The sequence below is a fragment of the Salmo salar genome, chromosome ssa03 (assembly GCF_905237065.1).
Source record: "Salmo salar chromosome ssa03, Ssal_v3.1, whole genome shotgun sequence".
Lineage (NCBI taxonomy): Eukaryota > Metazoa > Chordata > Actinopteri > Salmoniformes > Salmonidae > Salmo > Salmo salar.
In genome coordinates this window covers 100,126,905-100,136,904 of record NC_059444.1, presented here as the reverse complement: position 1 = coordinate 100,136,904, position 10,000 = coordinate 100,126,905, and the positions used below count along the sequence as shown (strand labels likewise).

Here is a 10,000-nt window from a genome sequence, read left to right as displayed (position 1 = left end):
GGGGGAGGAGAGAGAGGAGAGAGGAGGCAGAGAGGGAGGAGGGAGAGAGAGAGGATACGGAGGGGGGAGAGGAAGGAGGGGGAGAGGGGAGGAGCAAGAGGGAGGAGGGAGAGAGGGAGGAGAGAGAGGAGGGAGAGAGGGAGGATAGGGAGGAGGGAGAGAGAGGAGAGAGACAATAGGTTAGGAGCCTCCTGGACAAGAGAGATTAGCTGAATCAGGTGTGTTAGGAGCAAAACCCTGCACACCCAGGAGGGTTCACCAGAACCTGACGTAAGGAGGTCAGGGTTCACCAGAACCTGATGTAAAGAGGTCAGGGTTCACCAGAACCTGATGTAAGGAGGTCAGGGTTCACCAGAACCTGATGTAAGGAGGTCAGGGTTCACCAGAACCTGATGTAAAGAGGTCAGGGTTCACCAGAACCTGATGTAAGGAGGTCAGGGTTCACCAGAACCTGATGTAAGGAGGTCAGGGTTCACCAGAACCTGATGTAAAGAGGTCAGGGTTCACCAGAACCTGATGTAAGGAGGTCAGGGTTCACCAGAACCTGATGTAAGGAGGTCAGGGTTCACCAGAACCTGATGTAAAGAGGTCAGGGTTCACCAGAACCTGATGTAAGGAGGTCAGGGTTCACCAGAACCTGATGTAAAGAGGTCAGGGTTCACCAGACCAGCATGTGACAAAATAAAATGTGCTTGGTTTAATTTGACCATTAATTGATTATTTAGCAGTCTGGCTATTTAGCAGTCTGGCTATTTAGCAGTCTGGCTATTTAGCAGTCTTATAGCTTGGGGGGTAGAAGCTGTCTTGGAGCCTGTTGGTCTGAGAGTAGCTCAGTGGTGTAGCTGTAGAACTTTTCGAGGAACTCAGGGGCCGATGCCAAATTTGTTCAGCCTCGCTGCCGTTCCCTCTTCACGACTGTCTGGGTTTGTGCGGCCCTTATTTAACTAGGCCTCTTTTTGCCTTTTTTAGTAGTCCGTCATTGTAAGTAAGAATTTGTTCTTTAACTGACTTACCTAGTTTAAATAAAGGTTAAATTAAAAATAAAAGAAAAAATGTTAAGTCCTTAGTGTTATGAAACTTGAAGATCTCGACCCGCTCCACTACAGCCCTCGACCCGCTCCACTACAGCCCTTCGACCCGCTCCACTACAGCCCTCGACCCGCTCCACTACAGCCCTTCGACCCGCTCCACTACAGCTCTCGACCCGCTAAACTACAGCTCTCGACTCGCTCCATTACAGCCCTCGACCCGCTCCACTACAGCCCTCGACCCGCTCCACTACAGCCCTCGACCCGCTCCACTACAGCTCTCGACCCGCTAAACTACAGCTCTCGACTCGCTCCATTACAGCCCTCGACCCGCTCCACTACAGCCCTCGACCCGCTCCATTACAGCCCTCGACCCGCTCCACTACAGCCCTCGACCCGCTCCACTACAGCCCTCGACCCGCTCCACTACAGCTCTCGACCCACTAAACTACAGCCCTCGACCCGCTCCACTACAGCCCTCGACCCGCTCCACTACAGCTCTCGACCCGCTCCACTACAGCCCAGTCGATGTGGATGGAGGAGGGCTCTCGCCTCGTTCTCCTCTAGTCCGCGACCAGTTCCTTGGTCTCGATCACGTTGAGGGAGAGGTTGTTGTCCTGGCACCACACGGCCAGGCCTCTGACCTCCTCCCTATAGGCTGTCTCATCGTTGTCGGTGATCAGGCCTACCACTGTTGTGTCGTCAGCAAACTTAATGATGGTGTAGGAGTCGTGCCTGGCCGTGCAGTCATGAGTGAACAGGGAGTACAGGAGGGGACTGAGCACGCACCCCTGAGGGGCTCCCGTGTTGAGGATCAGCATGGCGGATGTGTTGCTGCCTACCCTCACCACATGGGGGCGGCCCGTCAGGAAGTCCAGGATCCAGTTGCAGAGGGAGGTGTTTAGTCCCAGGATCCTTAGCTTAGTGATGAGCTTTGAGGGAACTGTGTTGTTGAACACTGAGCTGTAATCAATGAACAACATTCTCACATAGATGTTCCTTTTGTCCAGGTGGGAAAGGGCAGTGTGGAGTGGCAATAGAGGCTGCATCATCTGTGGATCTGTTAGGGGGGCGGTATGTAAATTGGAGTGGGGTCTAGGGTTTCTGGGATAATTTTGCTGGTGATGTGTGTCATAACTAGCCTTTTCAAAACACTTCATAGTGACAGATGTGAGATGCTACGGGACGGTGGATATGGGGCTGTAATCACAGGTTACCTTGGAGCTCTTGGCTACAGAGGGACAATGGTGGTCAGCTTGACACATGTTGGGATGACAGACGTAGACAAGGAATAGACTGAACATGTCTGTGAAAACACTTGGCACAGAGACACACACACACACACACACACACACACACACACACACACACACACACACACACACACACACACACACACACACACACACACACACACACAGAGGGAGAGAAAGCACTTATGTTAGCATTAGGGTAGGACTAGCAACTCTATGTTAATAATGAATGTTGATCATGTGTCAGTGTGTGTGTGTGTGTGTCAGTGGGTGTGTGTATGTGTCAGTGTGTGTGTGTGTGTGTGTGTGTGTGTGTCCCACAGTCCCACTGTAACTCAGTTGGTAGAGCATGGCGCTTGCAACGCCAGGGTTGTGGGTTCGATTCCCACAGGGGGGCCAGTATGTACAAATGTAATAAAAATGTATGCATTCACTACTGTAAGTCGCTCTGGATAAGAGTGTCTGCTAAATGACTAAAATAAACGTGTGTGTGTCAGTACAGCAGAACAGGCTAAGGATGAAACATTAAATGGACGACACACACACCATTGCATTATGGGAACCAATGTTTCTTTGTAACTACAACTGACCATCTATGAGCAAATCAACATCCACATCAAACTGAGTCCCAGACGGCACCTTATTCCCTAACAAGCAGCTGGGGATCTATTCATTAGTGCACACCGTAGCTAAATGGGGTTTTTTTGCAACAAAAAAGGATTTATGTTGCAGGGTAGCCTAGTGGTTAGAGCGTTGGGTTAGTAACTGAAAGGTTGCAAGTTCGAATCCCCGAGCTGACAAGGTACAAATCTGTCGTTCTGCCCCCTGAACAAGGTGACCCACTGTTCCCCGGGCCCTGAACAAGGCAGTTAACCCACTGTTCCCCGGGCCCTGAACAAGGCAGTTAACCCACTGTTCCCCGGGCCCTGAACAAGGCAGATAACCCACTGTTCCCCGGGCCCTGAACAAGGCAGATAACCCACTGTTCCCCGGGCCCTGAACAAGGCAGTTAACCCACTGTTCCCCGGGCGCCGAAGACGTGGATGTCGATTAAGGCAGCCCCCCCAAATCTCTCTGATTCAGAGGGGTTGGGGGTTAAATGCGGAAGACACATTTCAGTTGAAGGCATTCAGTTGTACAACTGACTAGGTATCCCCCCCTTTCCCATTATTATCTCCATGACAACAGACTAGGTATCCTCCTTTCACCATTATTATCTCCATGACAACTGACTAGGTATCCCCCCTTTCCCATTATTATCTCCATGACAACAGACTAGGTATCCTCCTTTCACCATTATTATCTCCATGACAACTGACTAGGTATCCCCCCCTTTCCCATTATTATCTCCATGACAACTGACTAGGTATCCCCACTTTCCCATTATTATCTCCATGACAACTGACTAGGTATCCCCCCTTTCCCATTATTATCTCCATGACAACTGACTAGGTATCCCCCCCTTTCCCATTATTATCTCCATGACAACAGACTAGGTATCCTCCTTTCACCATTATTATCTCCATGACAACTGACTAGGTATCCCCCCTTTCCCATTATTATCTCCATGACAACTGACTAGGTATCCCCCCTTTCCCAGTATTATCTCCATGACAACTGACTAGGTATCCCCCCTTTCCCATTATTATCTCCATGACAACTGACTAGGTATCCCCCCTTTCCCATTATTATCTCCATGACAACTGACTAGGTATCCCCCCCTTTCACCATTATTATCTCCATGACAACTGACTAGGTATCCCCCCCTTTCCCATTATTATCTCCATGACAACTGACTAGGTATCCCCCCCTTTCACCATTATTATCTCCATGACAACTGACTAGGTATCCCCCCTTTCCCATTATTATCTCCATGACAACTGACTAGGTATCCCCCCTTTCCCATTATTATCTCCATGACAACTGACTAGGTATCCCCCCCTTTCCCATTATTATCTCCATGACAACTGACTAGGTATCCCCCCTTTCCCATTATTATCTCCATGACAACTGACTAGGTATCCCCCCTTTCCCATTATTATCTCCATGACAACTGACTAGGTATCCCCCCTTTCCCATTATTATCTCCATGACAACTGACTAGGTATCCCCCCTTTCCCATTATTATCTCCAAGACAACTGACTAGGTATCCCCCCTTTCCCATTATTATCTCCATGACAACTGACTAGGTATCCCCCCTTTCCCATTATTATCTCCATGACAACTGACTAGGTATCCCCCCCTTTCCCATTATTATCTCCATGACAACTGACTAGGTATCCCCCCTTTCCCTTTCCCGTTATTGGAAAAGTGCAGGTAATCCATCCCAGTTTGGGGTCCGGTGTTCTTCAGTTTTGGTGTCAAGTGAATACGACTCGGTTCTTTATCCAACAGAAAGAGATGATATACTACCAGACATTCTAACAGGCAGCATTACTACAGATGTAGGATCCTAATTTGATCGCCCTGTTTGCAGGAGATCTGGAGGACATTTTAAACGTGTAGTAAGTAGCATTTGTGGTTTTATTAAAAAAGGCTTCTAAAGTGAGGAATTTCAGACTTGATTTTCCCTGTATCAACCCCTTACAAAAAAATGTAAATTCAAATTCAAATCCACGTAATAATTCCCATTTCCTGTTGCTGCAAACTGGCTCAAATAAAGCTCCTGCATCTGTACATGTTCTACTATGTTAGAACAAGCTGATGATGGTACAACACTGCCCCCTTTAGACAGAACACAATCATTTCTAGATTCAAGTTTTAATGTCAAATGCACAAGTACAGTGAAATGCTTTTCTTTCAAAAACTCAACAAATAATGTTTGTTTCCTTTAAAGAAGTTAAATTCGCTTCGTGTTTTTGTTTCCTTGCCAGGATAATAGCAAGTATTGCGATACTGGTATCGTCCCGTCCCTAAATATTAGACAGGTGTAATATTAGATAGGTGCACCATCGAGAGCATTCTGTACGGGCTGTATCACCGCCTGGTACGGCAACTGCACTGTCCGCAAACCGCAGGGCTCTCCAGAGGGTGGAGTGGTCAGCCCAGCGCATTCACTGGGGGCAAACTACCTGCCCTCCAGGACACCTACAGCCAGTTCACCCTGCTACCATCTTAAAGGCGGAGAGGCTGGGACAGAGAGACTAAAAAATAGCTTCTATATCCAGGCCGGTCTCCCCCCCTGTATATAGTTCCACATTGATCTGGTACTTCCTGTATATAGATCCACATTGATCTGGTACTAGTACTTCCTGTATATAGATCCACATTGATCTGGTACTTCCTGTATATAGCTTCACATTGATCTGGTACTGGTATTTCCTGTATATAGCTCCTCATTGATCTGGTACTCCCTGTATATAGCTCCTCATTGATCTGGTACTTCCTGTATATAGCTCCACATTGATCTGGTACTCCCTGTATATAGCTCCACATTGATCTGGTACTTCCTGTATATAGCTCCACATTGATCTGGTACTTCCTGTATATAGCTCCACATTGATCTGGTACTGGTACTTCCTGTATATAGCTCCACATTGATCTGGTACTTCCTGTATATAGCTCCACATTGATCTGGTATTGGTACTTCCTGTATATAGCTCCTCATTGATCTGGTACTTCCTGTATATAGCTCCACATTGATCTGGTACTCCCTGTATATAGCTCCTCATTGATCTGGTACTTCCTGTATATAGCTCCACATTGATCTGGTACTGCTCCCTGTATATAGCTCCACATTGATCTGGTACTTCCTGTATATAGCTCCACATTGATCTGGTACTTCCTGTATATAGATCCACATTGATCTGGTACTTCCTGTATATAGCTCCACATTGATCTGGTACTGGTACTTCCTGTATATAGCTCCTCATTGATTTGGTACTTCCTGTATATAGCTCCACATTGATCTGGTACTTCCTGTATATAGCTCCACATTGATCTGGTACTTCCTGTATATAGATCCACATTGATCTGGTACTTCCTGTATATAGCTCCACATTGATCTGGTACTTCCTGTATATAGATTCCCATTGATTCGGTACTTCCTGTATATAGCTCCACATTGATCTGGTACTTCCTGTATATAGCTCCACATTGATCTGGTACTTCCTGTATATAGCTCCACATTGATCTGGTATTGCTACTTCCTGTATATAGATCCACATTTATCTGGTACTTCCTGTATATAGCTCCACATTGATCTGGTATTGGTACTTCCTGTATATAGATCCACATTTATCTGGTACTTCCTGTATATATCTGTATTTATTTATTTATTTTGCTCCTTTGCACCTTATTATTTCTATGTCTACTTTGCACTTTCTTCCACTGCATATCTACCATTCCAGTGTTTTACTTGCTATATTGTATTTACTTTGCCACCACGGCCTTTTTGTCATTACCTTCCTTATCTCACCTCATTTGCTCACATTGTATATAGACTTATTTTTCTACTGTATTATTGACTGTATGTTTGTTTTACTCCATGTGTAACTCTGTGTTGTTGTATGTTGTCGAACTGCTTTGCTTTATCTTGACCAGGTCACAATTGTAAATGAGAACTTGTTCTCAACTTGCCTACCTGGTTAAATAAAGGTGGAATAAAATAAATAAATAAATCTTAGTCTATGTATTACTTATCTCATATGTATATACTGTATTCTATACTATTCTACTGTATCTTAGTCTATGTATTACTCATCTCATATGTATATACTGTATTCTATGCTATTCTACTGTATCTTAGTCTATGTATTACTCATCTCATATGTATATACTGTATTCTATCCTATTCTACTGTATCTGTCTATGTATTACTCATCTCATATGTATATACTGTATTCTATACTATTCTACTGTATCTTAGTCTATGTATTACTCATCTCATTTGTATATACTGTATTCTATACTATTCTACTGTATCTGTCTATGTATTACTCATCTCATATGTATATACTATATTCTATACTATTCTACTGTATCTTAGTCTATGTATTACTCATCTCATATGTATATACTGTATTCTATACTATTCTACTGTATCTTAGTCTATGTATTACTCATCTCATATGTATATACTGTATTCTATACTATTCTACTGTATCTTAGTCTATGTATTACTCATCTCATATGTATATACTGTATTCTATACTATTCTACTGTATCTTAGTCTATGTATTACTCATCTCATATGTATATACTGTATTCTATACTATTCTACTGTATCTTAGTCTATGTATTACTCATCTCATATGTATATACTGTATTCTATACTATTCTACTGTATCTTAGTCTATGTATTACTCATCTCATATGTATATACTGTATTCTATACTATTCTACTGTATCTTAGCCGCTCTGACGTTGCTCGTCCATATATTTATATATTCTTAATTCCATTCCTTTACTTTAGATGTGTGTGTATTGGGTATATGTTATAGAAACTGCTAGATATTACTTGTTAGATATTACTGCAGTGTCGGAGCTAGAAACACAAGCATTTAGCTACACCTGCAATAACATCTGCTAAACAGGTGTATGTGACCAATAAAATGAGTCTGACCTGCAGTGTTATATTTCCGCCACTAGATGGAGACACACTACACAGTCTGATGATCTGATCCTATAGCAGCACTCTCAGTTTAGGGCCCTGTTCAACATATCTTTACCATCCTTCCTTCCTTCCTTCCTTCCTTCCTGTTCAACACATCTTTACCATCCTTCCTTCCTTCCCTGTTCAACACATCTTCACCATCCTTCCATCCTTCCCTGTTCAAACACCTTCACCATCCTTCCATCCTTCCTTCCTTCCTGTTCAAACACCTTTACCATCCTTCCATCCTTCCCTGTTCAACACATCTTTACCATCCTTCCTTCCTTCCTTCCTTCCTGTTCAACACATCTTTACCATCCTTCCTTCCTTCCTTCCTTCCTGTTCAACACATCTTTACCATCCTTCCTTCCTTCCTTCCTTCCTTCCTTCCTTCCTTCCTTCCTTCCTTCCTTCCTTCCTTCCTTCCTTCCTTCCTTCCTTCCTTCCTGTTCAACACATCTTTACCATCCTTCCTTCCTTCCTTCCTTCCTTCCTGTTCAACACATCTTCACCATCCTTCCTTCCCTGTTCAACACATCTTTACCATCCTTCCTTCCTTCCTTCCTGTTCAACACATCTTTACCATCCTTCCTTCCTTCCTTCCTGTTCAACACATCTTCACCATCCTTCCTTCCTGTTCAACACATCTTTACCATCCTTCCTTCCTTCCTTCCTGTTCAACACATCTTTACCATCCTTCCTTCCTTCCTTCCTGTTCAACACATCTTTACCATCCTTCCTTCCTGTTCAACACATCTTTACCATCCTTCCTTCCTTCCTTCCTTCCTGTTCAACACATCTTTACCATCCTTCCTTCCCTGTTCAACACATCTTTACCATCCTTCCTTCCTTCCTTCCTTCCTGTTCAACACATCTTTACCATCCTTCCTTCCTTCCTTCCTTCCTTCCTGTTCAACACATCTTTACCATCCTTCCATCCTTCCTTCCTTCCTTCCTTCCTGTTCAACACATCTTTACCATCCTTCCTTCCCTATTGAAACACCTTCACCATCCTTCCTTCCTTGTTTAAACACCTTCACCATCCTTCCTTCCCTGTTCAAACACCTTCACCATCCTTCCATCCTTCCTTGTTTAAACACCTTCACCATCCTTCCAATCTTCCTTCCCTGTTCAAACACCTTCACCATCCTTCCTTCCCTGTTCAAACACCTTCACCATCCATCCTTCCTTCTTTCCCTGATCAAAAACCTTTACCATCCTTCCTTCCCTGATCAAACACCTTCACCATCCTTCCATCATCCATCCTTCCTTTCTTTCTCCCTCTTTTCCTTGTGGAATCCAATGATGCAACATGGCTGAATAGGTGCTCGCTATGTAATGGCCCATTAATAAGAGCTGTCAGATCAGTCATTGGCTGAATAGAAGAGAGGGAGGAAGTTATGACGATAAACAAGGTCTGGTCCAATAGAAACAAGGCTTTCATCGCCACGTGACCGTCTGGTCCAATAGAAACAAGGCCTTTATCTCCATGTGACCGTCTGGTCCAATAGAAACAAGGCTTTCATAACCATGTGACCGTCTGGTCCAATAGAATATATCCCTGTCTTTATCAAAAATATCTGTCCCTGTCTTAATCTAGAATTTCTGTGCCTGTCTTTATCTGGAATATCTGTCCCTGTCTTTATCTAGAATATCTGTCTTTATCTAGAATATCTGTCTTTATCTAGAATATCTGTCCCTGTCTTTATCTAGAATATCTGTCCCTGTCTTTATCTAGAACATCTGTCCCTGTCTTTATCTAGAATATCTGTCCCTGTCTTTATCTAGAATATCTGTCCCTGTCTTTATCTAGAATTTCTGTCTTTATCTAGAATATCTGGCCTTGTCTTTATCTAGAATATCTGTCCTTGTCTTTATCTAGAATATCTGTCCGTCTTTATCTAGAATATCTGTCCCCGTCTTTATCTAGAATATCTGTCCGTCTTTATCTAGAATATCTGTCCCCGTCTTTATCTAGAATATCTGTCCCTGTCTTTATCTAGACTATCTGTCTTTATCTAGAATATCTGTCTTTATCTAGAATATCTGTCCCTGTCTTTATCTAGAATATCTGTCCCTGTCTTTATCTAGAATATCTGTCCGTCTTTATCTAGAATATCTGTCC

At 43.8% G+C, this 10,000-nt stretch overlaps 1 protein-coding gene across 2 annotated transcripts in view; it reads right to left on the bottom strand.

The window, feature by feature from the left end:
• Positions 1 to 10,000, bottom strand: part of LOC106563911 (protein kinase C beta type) — a 175,913-nt gene that overhangs the window by 68,349 nt on the left and 97,564 nt on the right. The gene's annotated exons all lie outside the window — the stretch shown is intronic.